This window comes from Crinia signifera, chromosome 1 (assembly GCF_055691185.1).
Source record: "Crinia signifera chromosome 1, ASM5569118v1, whole genome shotgun sequence".
In the NCBI taxonomy this organism is placed as follows: Eukaryota; Metazoa; Chordata; class Amphibia; order Anura; family Myobatrachidae; genus Crinia; species Crinia signifera.
Window position 1 is genome coordinate 80,537,534 of NC_139217.1, and position 7,983 is coordinate 80,545,516.

At 45.7% G+C, this 7,983-nt stretch overlaps 1 protein-coding gene across 2 annotated transcripts in view; it reads right to left on the minus strand.

Annotated features, from left to right (window-relative positions):
- The window catches only part of TEC (tec protein tyrosine kinase), a 139,895-nt gene extending 132,119 nt beyond the window's left edge, over window positions 1–7,776 (minus strand). Inside the window, exon 1 of one of the 2 annotated variants that reach the window (XM_083168061.1) lies at window positions 7,640–7,776. The gene's annotated coding sequence lies outside the window, so the exon portion shown is untranslated. The remainder of the gene's footprint in view (window positions 1–7,639) is intronic. The other variant, XM_083168062.1, reaches the window with a different exon arrangement.
- Between the last annotated feature and the right edge of the window lie 207 nt (window positions 7,777–7,983).

A 7,983-nucleotide genomic window follows, 5' to 3' on the forward strand; every position in this document is an offset into this window, starting at 1 on the left:
GTGAAATTTACGAAGATGTGAAATACACTTCACAGATCATGCTATGGGCAACCAATCAAAATCTATTATTTATTTACCACCCTCTAGAAAATAGTAGACAGGATGTGATTGGTTGCCCATGGCAACATGACCTGTGAAGTGTATTATACTGTACATCTTAGTAAATTTCACCCCATCTAACTGGGACTCCATTACAACAACCGAGTTGTATTTTTAGTACAGGGTAAACATCCGGATTCATCTTTTTATCCCAACGGGAATGCAATAACGTTTCTCTGAAGTTACTAGAAGGGATATGGCTCAGCTGGGTATCTGGATGATAGATCAACCTTCATTGGGTTGACAGTAATTAGGTCGACACACGTGCTCAAAATAAAAAGGTCAACAGTGCTCAAGTTCAATCGGTTTAAATGGTCAACATGAGAATGATCGACACAGATGTCGGCGACTATCGAATGATTTCCCCTGCCTTTGCAAATATAAGTCAGTTGAGACTGACTTATATTTGTGGGTGCCCGCGATGAAGACAGGACGGGCAGCTGACGTCTTGTGTTATCAGCTGCCCACCCCCAGCAGGCATTGGCCTTCCCGCATACCCATGGGAACACCCAGCGTTTTCATGGGGACTCCCATAAGATTCTGGGCATTCCCATGGCCCAGCACCGCCCCCATCCGCCCCCAACCCTCCCTCCCTGCTGCAAACGGTCTGGCGACAGTGTAAATTGCAGAGGCCGTTCGCAGTTGGAGTTTGCACATGCACAGAAATGCGCTCGCCCAAACCCCGAGGCCGAATTCACTACGTGTGAACCAGAATCGGTCTCAAAATTACCACCTTTACAAAGTTGTGTTGACCATTTTCTGTGTCAACTTTTTTCATCTGTCGACCTTTTGTACCTATCTACCTTTTCCATGTTGACCTTATCACCCTCTCGATCTTTCTCACCCATTCTATGTACATAATTAGGGTGGACCCAATGTCTACATGGCTGACAGGAGGGGATGTGGTTGAATAGTTTACCCCAACTAGGTCGACACCGTTGGGTCAACATACAGCTAGGTCGACAGCGGTCTAAGTAGACATGTGTGAAGGTCGACAGGGGTCTAGGCCGACAATGGACTAGGTCGACATATGCGTTAGGTCGACATGGGTTAGGTCGACAGTCAAAAGGTCGACATGAGTTTTTTTTACTTTTTTTTTGAGCCGACATGTGCTGAAAGGCAGTATTTCATGCCCTACCATCCACTAGGGCATGGTGGGAGAATGAAATAGTGTACCGAGCACAGAAAGGCACCGTGGCCAAAGCATGGCGAGCGTAGCGAATTATGCGAGGGAATGCGGTGCACTTAAAATTGTGTCCACGTAGACTGTGACGACATTCAGGTAAAAAGTAAAAAAACCATGTTGATCTTTTGACTGTCGACCTAACCCATATCCACCTAACGCATGTGTTGACCTAGTCCATTGTCGACCTAGACCCCTGTCGATCTAGCTGTTGACCCAAAGATGTTCACCCAAATGTGTTGACCTAATGACTGTCGACCTACTTTTGGTCAACCAAACGATCCATACCCATCAGGAGATAGCAACAAAACAAAATGATAAAAACACCAGCTAACAGCAGGGACACATAAAGAAGTTTCCAAATCCATGATTACTTAATAAAACTGAATTAGGGGTTATTTCCCTTTTTTTACTTTGATTTTGTAAATACAATGCTCTGTTTCAGGCCCATATAGCCTTGTGTTTATACACAGCAACTACTCATTTACTTCTGTTTATTTTGGGTTATGACACTCCACTATCCTCTAAACACTGGATACAATTGTGTCATTATGTTGTTTTATAGGGCAACAAAAATGAACAACAATATGTCTGGCAACATAAAGACATTACTAAAAATGAAGTGGCATGGAGAAAACACTGATGCCCCTTTAGGACCGCACATATTTACCGTTTTATTGCCGTTTTTGTACCATTTCAAAACGGTAATGTGTGCGGTCTGAAAGGTGCTGAGTGATTTTACCGTTTCCAAAAAATCGCTTTTTGGAAACGGTAAATATGGAGAGTCCTACCCGTTTCAGACCCGTTTATTTGGTGCCTAGAACGGGTCTGAAACGGTATTCTCCTCTTCCCCCCCCCCCCTAGCGCAGGAAAGGGAATGGTCGCGCTGGGGGCAGGGGGTCCCTGCAACTCCGGGGCACTGTGTCCTGCCCTGCCCGGGGTGAGAGCGGGGGCTGCTGCACTGCGCCGAGGAGGTGAGCGGGGACGGGCAGCTCTGGCTGAGGTGCGGGCGGCTGTCTGCCCTGTCTCACCAGTTCTGGAGCGGGGCAGCAGCGTAGTGCGGGCAGTGGGAGCACGATGTGGATGTCCCGCTGCCTCTGCGGTGGGGTGGTGGTGGGAGAGACGGTGCTGAGAGACAGTCCGACATTGGCAGCAGCAGCATCGCAGGGTGTGCTGATGATGAGAGGGACGGAGAGCAGCCAGCGGTGCAGCTGATGGAGAGCGGGCAGTGGGGCGCATGGTGAGGTGATGCCCCCCATCACCTCACCATGCGCCCCCCTGCCCGCTCTCCATCAGCTGCACCACTAGTTACCTGCTCTCTGTCCCTCTCATCATCAGCACACCCTGCGCTACCGCTGCCTGTGTCTCTCCGAGCATAGTACGGGGGGGGCGGGGGGCTTTACCGCTTTTCACTATAGCTTTCACACCGCAAACCTGCTTTAGACCAGGTATTTACATGTGGTGTGAAAGGGGTTCAACTTGTTCTGACCAGTTTCAAAAACCATTTTAAATACCTGGTCTGAGCAGGTTTTGCGGTGTGAAAGCAGCATGAGTTTAATGCAGTGAACAGCGAGGTTTCAGAAGAAAAAAATACAGCTTCATATATAAATATAGGGTGAAATTTAATAGGATGAGAGATTCAGAAAGTGAGAGATTTGGTAAGAAATCTCCAGTTTTTTTAAAGCGGAAATCATTTACACTGCAAAATCAAACTGGTTTAGCAATGTAAATGATTGCCGCTTTAAAAAAATCTGGAGATTTCTTACCGAATATCTCTGATTCTCTCACCCTATTATATTTCACCCATAGGGTCAGAAGCAGAGCAGAACCCCAGTCAGGCATTTCTGCTCTACATGCAAAGAATCAAACCCCTGGTTCCATAGCCGCTTGCAGCAGCCCTATCGTTGGCGCAAGAGATCCTCCTTTAAATGTTTGTGGAGAACAACTCTCCATAGCCCACATTGAGCTTAGTCTGCATGTGAACACCCCATTACAGCCCGCTTACTCCTACCAAGTAAGCATAGACGCACCGTATAATTATGCATCACCCACATCTTAACAGCACTGTAGGCCCCTGGGTAAAGCAAAGCACTGGGCCCCCCACACACCCATACATGGGAATAAAAATCTATATGACAGAGTCGCACAGGCCCTGAGTCCCCACGCTGCATCCAAATTTTTTTAATACTTATCCCACTGGAGTCCCATGATGATGTCAGCAGTGTGGGATTAGATATTGTGGTGCCCCGTGTCGGCAGGAGCTATGGTGTCCCTCCCCCACAACAGGCAAGAGCATTGTATTACTAAGAAGGTGAGAAGTTACACAATAGTACTCCCAATTCAAATTACGCCATAGTAAGGCAACCTATAAACTCCATCTGGGTAGGGACGGAAAGGTTTATCAGCCACAGAGGCCCTTTGAAACACTGGGGCCCCTGGGCAACTGCCCACTGAGCCCAGTGGAAGAGATGGCCCTGAGTATGCACACCACAGAAACATGTGCAATAGGCTCCGCAAACTGACTTGGGTACGACTCTGTATAAGCTCCATAGTAACTGCTGAATATACCTGCTGTTATCTGAATGTACCTCGGTCCTCTTGTTATCTTGTGTTGGTTTAATTGATGACATTCAGTCTGGGGCAGAACAGGCTGCTCTTTGTTAAGTGATTCATAACAAACCTTATGGTGCCCACACACTTGTGAGAACTCGGGTACAATCCTGCCAGTGACAAATTGCGGATACGCTGGTCGAATCTCGCATCTCAAGATATTATGTGCTGCACATAATATATATTGCATCGCATGTGGTTTAATCGCAATGCAATGAGCAATCTGTCCGTTTATATAACCCCCCGTTTGCGCAGCCCTCATACCATCACCCGATTTCAGGTCGCAAGGGGAATGCGATTTATCGCATGATTTGAGGGAGCTTCAAGGGAAATTGCAGTGCGTTATTGCATCACATACAATCGCACAAGTGCATGGGCTCCATTAGATTGAAGAGGGAGATTCAAGTGCACTTTGCCTGCAATTTCACTAATGTAATGTTCTATAGTCAAAGTTCCAATCCATTATACTTATCTCTGTGTAATCCTGTGGGAAATCCCTATATAAGCCTGCTGAACACTAATGCCCATGCGTCAGGATAGCAGAGAGATGTTACTTACAGTATATCGTTTCACAACAGCCAAAATTCCTGGGGAACAACCCATGACTAGCGCAGGTGTGCAAGGTTCCCGGGCCAAATTCCTGGAAAAAATTTCCAGGATTTCAACCCTGCTGGCTAGCAGGGTTGCTCCCGTGACCAGCCCAGGTTACTGGCTGGTGTGAAAGGTACTTACCCGGGCAACAGGGTCTAGGCAGCGGAGTCCAGACTGCGGGGATTCGAGCAGTGGCGGCTGGGCGCTTGTAGCAATATTTGCTGGGCAGGAAGCGCTGGATTTGAAAACATATTGAAAAGACTGACCGGATGCTCTCAGCCAATCAGCGCCTGGCCAGTCTTTTCAATATGTTTTCAATACAAGCGCTTTCTGACTCGCTGCCCAGAAATAGTGCTACAAGCGCCCAGCTGCCACGGCCCAGATCCCCGCAGTCTGGATCTCACTGCCCGCTGCCCGGACCCCGCCACCCACTGCCCCCTCACACCAGAAGATGCAGGGACAAGGGTGGTGTGAAAGGGGCCAACCTGAGAATGTCCCTGCTTGATCCAGGGACCATTTTCGCGGGTAAGTCCCTGCATTTTCTGGTGTGAAAGGGGTATAAGTAGTAGAAGTAGCTTTCGGTAAAGGGATGCAGTCAGGGTGCCGGTGTTCAATATACCGACACTGGGGGGGGGGGGGGTATTTAGGTGGCAGGGTATGGGGGTTTGGTTTAGGCACTAGCTGGGAGGGGTGGGGTTGAGGTTTATGGTCAGGTAGTTAGAAGGGAGGGATCCATCCTTCAGGATCCCGACATCTGTATTCAGACGGCCAGCATCCTTACCAATGGTCATCTGTATGTATCCCTTTAGGAAGACCTGCTCCTCATATAACTGGATCATGAACTTTGGGAAACAGTTTGAGAAGATAAGACCATTCTCTTATGTGCACCTGAGATTGCCCAACCTATTTCTCATACTTCCAACAAAAGAAGTTTTGAGCATCAATTATAAATTGTCAGTTCCTTTGAATACTTAAATGTCACCAAACCTGCTGATTACAGCGAGTGCATGTATTTATAGATATAATATAGATCCATCTCCTGCCGTTCTACCCTCTGTGCTGGATGAGAACTGCACTATACGATTACTTATTCTCCAACAAAGATGTTATGGAGCTTGGTCTGTACATGGGGCCTGATTCAGACACGATCGCAAGGCTGCTAAAAAAAAGCAGAGCCCTGGGATCAGATAGCTGCTGCCACGCCAAAATGAAATCCCACCCCATGCCAGCTTGCCAATGGGCTGTGTAAATATCGCAGCCCCTGTGAATAGCTGCAAATCCATTCATTTTAATCTCTCTCAGAGATGATAGATAGATAGATAGATAGATAGATAGATAGATAGATAGATAGATAGATAGAGACCTTCTGTATTAGAAGGTTTGCAGCAGTCTGGCCTTCAGTGGTTGGCACTGGGGCAGGATAAATTCTCACCCCTTGTCTATAGATAGATAGATAGATAGATAGATAGATAGATAGATAGATAGATAGATAGATAGATAGATAGACACTCGTAAATGGCTCGGCACTCAGAAATGCAGTTAGTTCAAATTCAGCTAGCCGGGTGTCCTCCCTTGGCATACGCAGGTATAAAGGAGTAGGTGCGGTGGCATATATATATTTATTTAGAGAGAGAGAGAGAGAGAGGAGTCGTTGCGGCGGGCGGCACTCATGGTCTTAAAGCAATACAACCACTCAGGGTATCTGAAGTTTCAACGGTTCGGTTTATTATAACCTTCGTCGGGTGATCCTGACGAAGGTTATAATAAACCGATACATTTAAACTTCCGATACCCTGAGTGGTTGCATTGGTTTAAGACCATGAGTGCCACCCGCCGCAACGACTCCTCTCTCTCTCTCTCTCTCCCACGCACCTACTCATATATATATATAGAAATATATATAGATATAGATATATATATAGATATATAGATATATATAAACACACACACGCACCCCCCCAATGATATATATATATATATATATATATATATATATATATATATATATGCGTATCTCCAGATAAATGAAAAGCGAATTTTCCAAGTAAAAGAAGACAGGAGGCGGCACTCTCAAAAAGTGAAAAAGAAGAAGTCAGCAAGTTGGTGTCGACAAGTTTCGGAGTATTGCGCCCCTTCCTCAGAACAACTGACTAGGTAACAAGTCAAACGTGTAGTGCAAAACTACACGTTTGACTTGTTACCTAGTCAGTTGGAGCCCCTGTCAACTTTGTTCCTTAGGTCATGGCTCACCATGGCTTGCCATGGCTATCGTATTGTTTTCAGCAGCAATACAATACATAGAACAATACAGTAGGGGATTAGCATAGTAATACTATTACTCCCTTAATCCAATTAACAGGCACAGGGGCTGATGTATTAAATCTTAACAAGAGATAAATGCCAGGGTGATTATGGGGCAGATGTATTAAGCCTTAACAGGAGATAAATACAAGGGTGATAAGGAGAGATAAACGTCCAGCCAATCACCTGCTAACTGACTTTTTTCAAACACAGCCTGTAACATGGCAGTCAGCAGCTGATTGGCTGGACGTTTATCTCTCTTTATCAACCTTGCATTTATCTCTTGTTAAGGTTTAATACATCTGCCCCAATACATCTAAATGAGGAGGGATCCATCTGTATAGATAGATAGATAGATAGATAGATAGATAGATAGATAGATAGATAGATAGATAGATAGATAGATAGATAGATACAGAGAGAGAGTCAATTCATTTTTGGTAGCATGCAATGAGTGTCATTATAATATATATATATATATATATATATATATATATATATATATATATATATATACTGTACTGTATGAATTACACTATTTGCTAGAGCTTCCAGAAACCAAGCTGTTCACAGTGAGTCCCAATTACAGTACCACCGAGACAGTTCAAAAGCATCTGATCCCTAAACTGTCTCACCATAATGTTGCCTTGTTACCTCCAGCACATACTGTACTGTAGTAATATCAGGAAGTGTCACACACATCACATTACTACTGTATCGGTTTACATGATGTTACTACCTGTCATAGACACTGTGCTTTCAGTGACTGTGAATGAGTTCCTTACTGCAGTAATAATGACAGATCTCCACCACCCCACAGACTGTACAGGCTACTGGCTGCTATTATAGGTGTACCTGATTGGCGCCCCTCTGACCTGGGTGTCGGTGGCTGGGCTGCCGAGGCTTGTGCACGGTGCTGCTGCTGGGCTGGCAGGAAGTGTTTGTGCCTGCTGGGGGGCAGGGACTCAGCATTGTCACCACAGGTTCAGGCACTCCCTCTAAGGAAAGGAAATAGATATATATATATAAGTACAGAATTATATAGAAGAGGAGTGATCTGGCTCTGTCAGCAGCTTGCGGATGTCATATTACTTCCTACCCACTGGCACTTACATGCCACCTCTGTAATGCTGCTATGAGATAGGTACTCTGCACATGGACAGCGTAAGGGGTTATTAATATGCTGACTTAATGGGGGC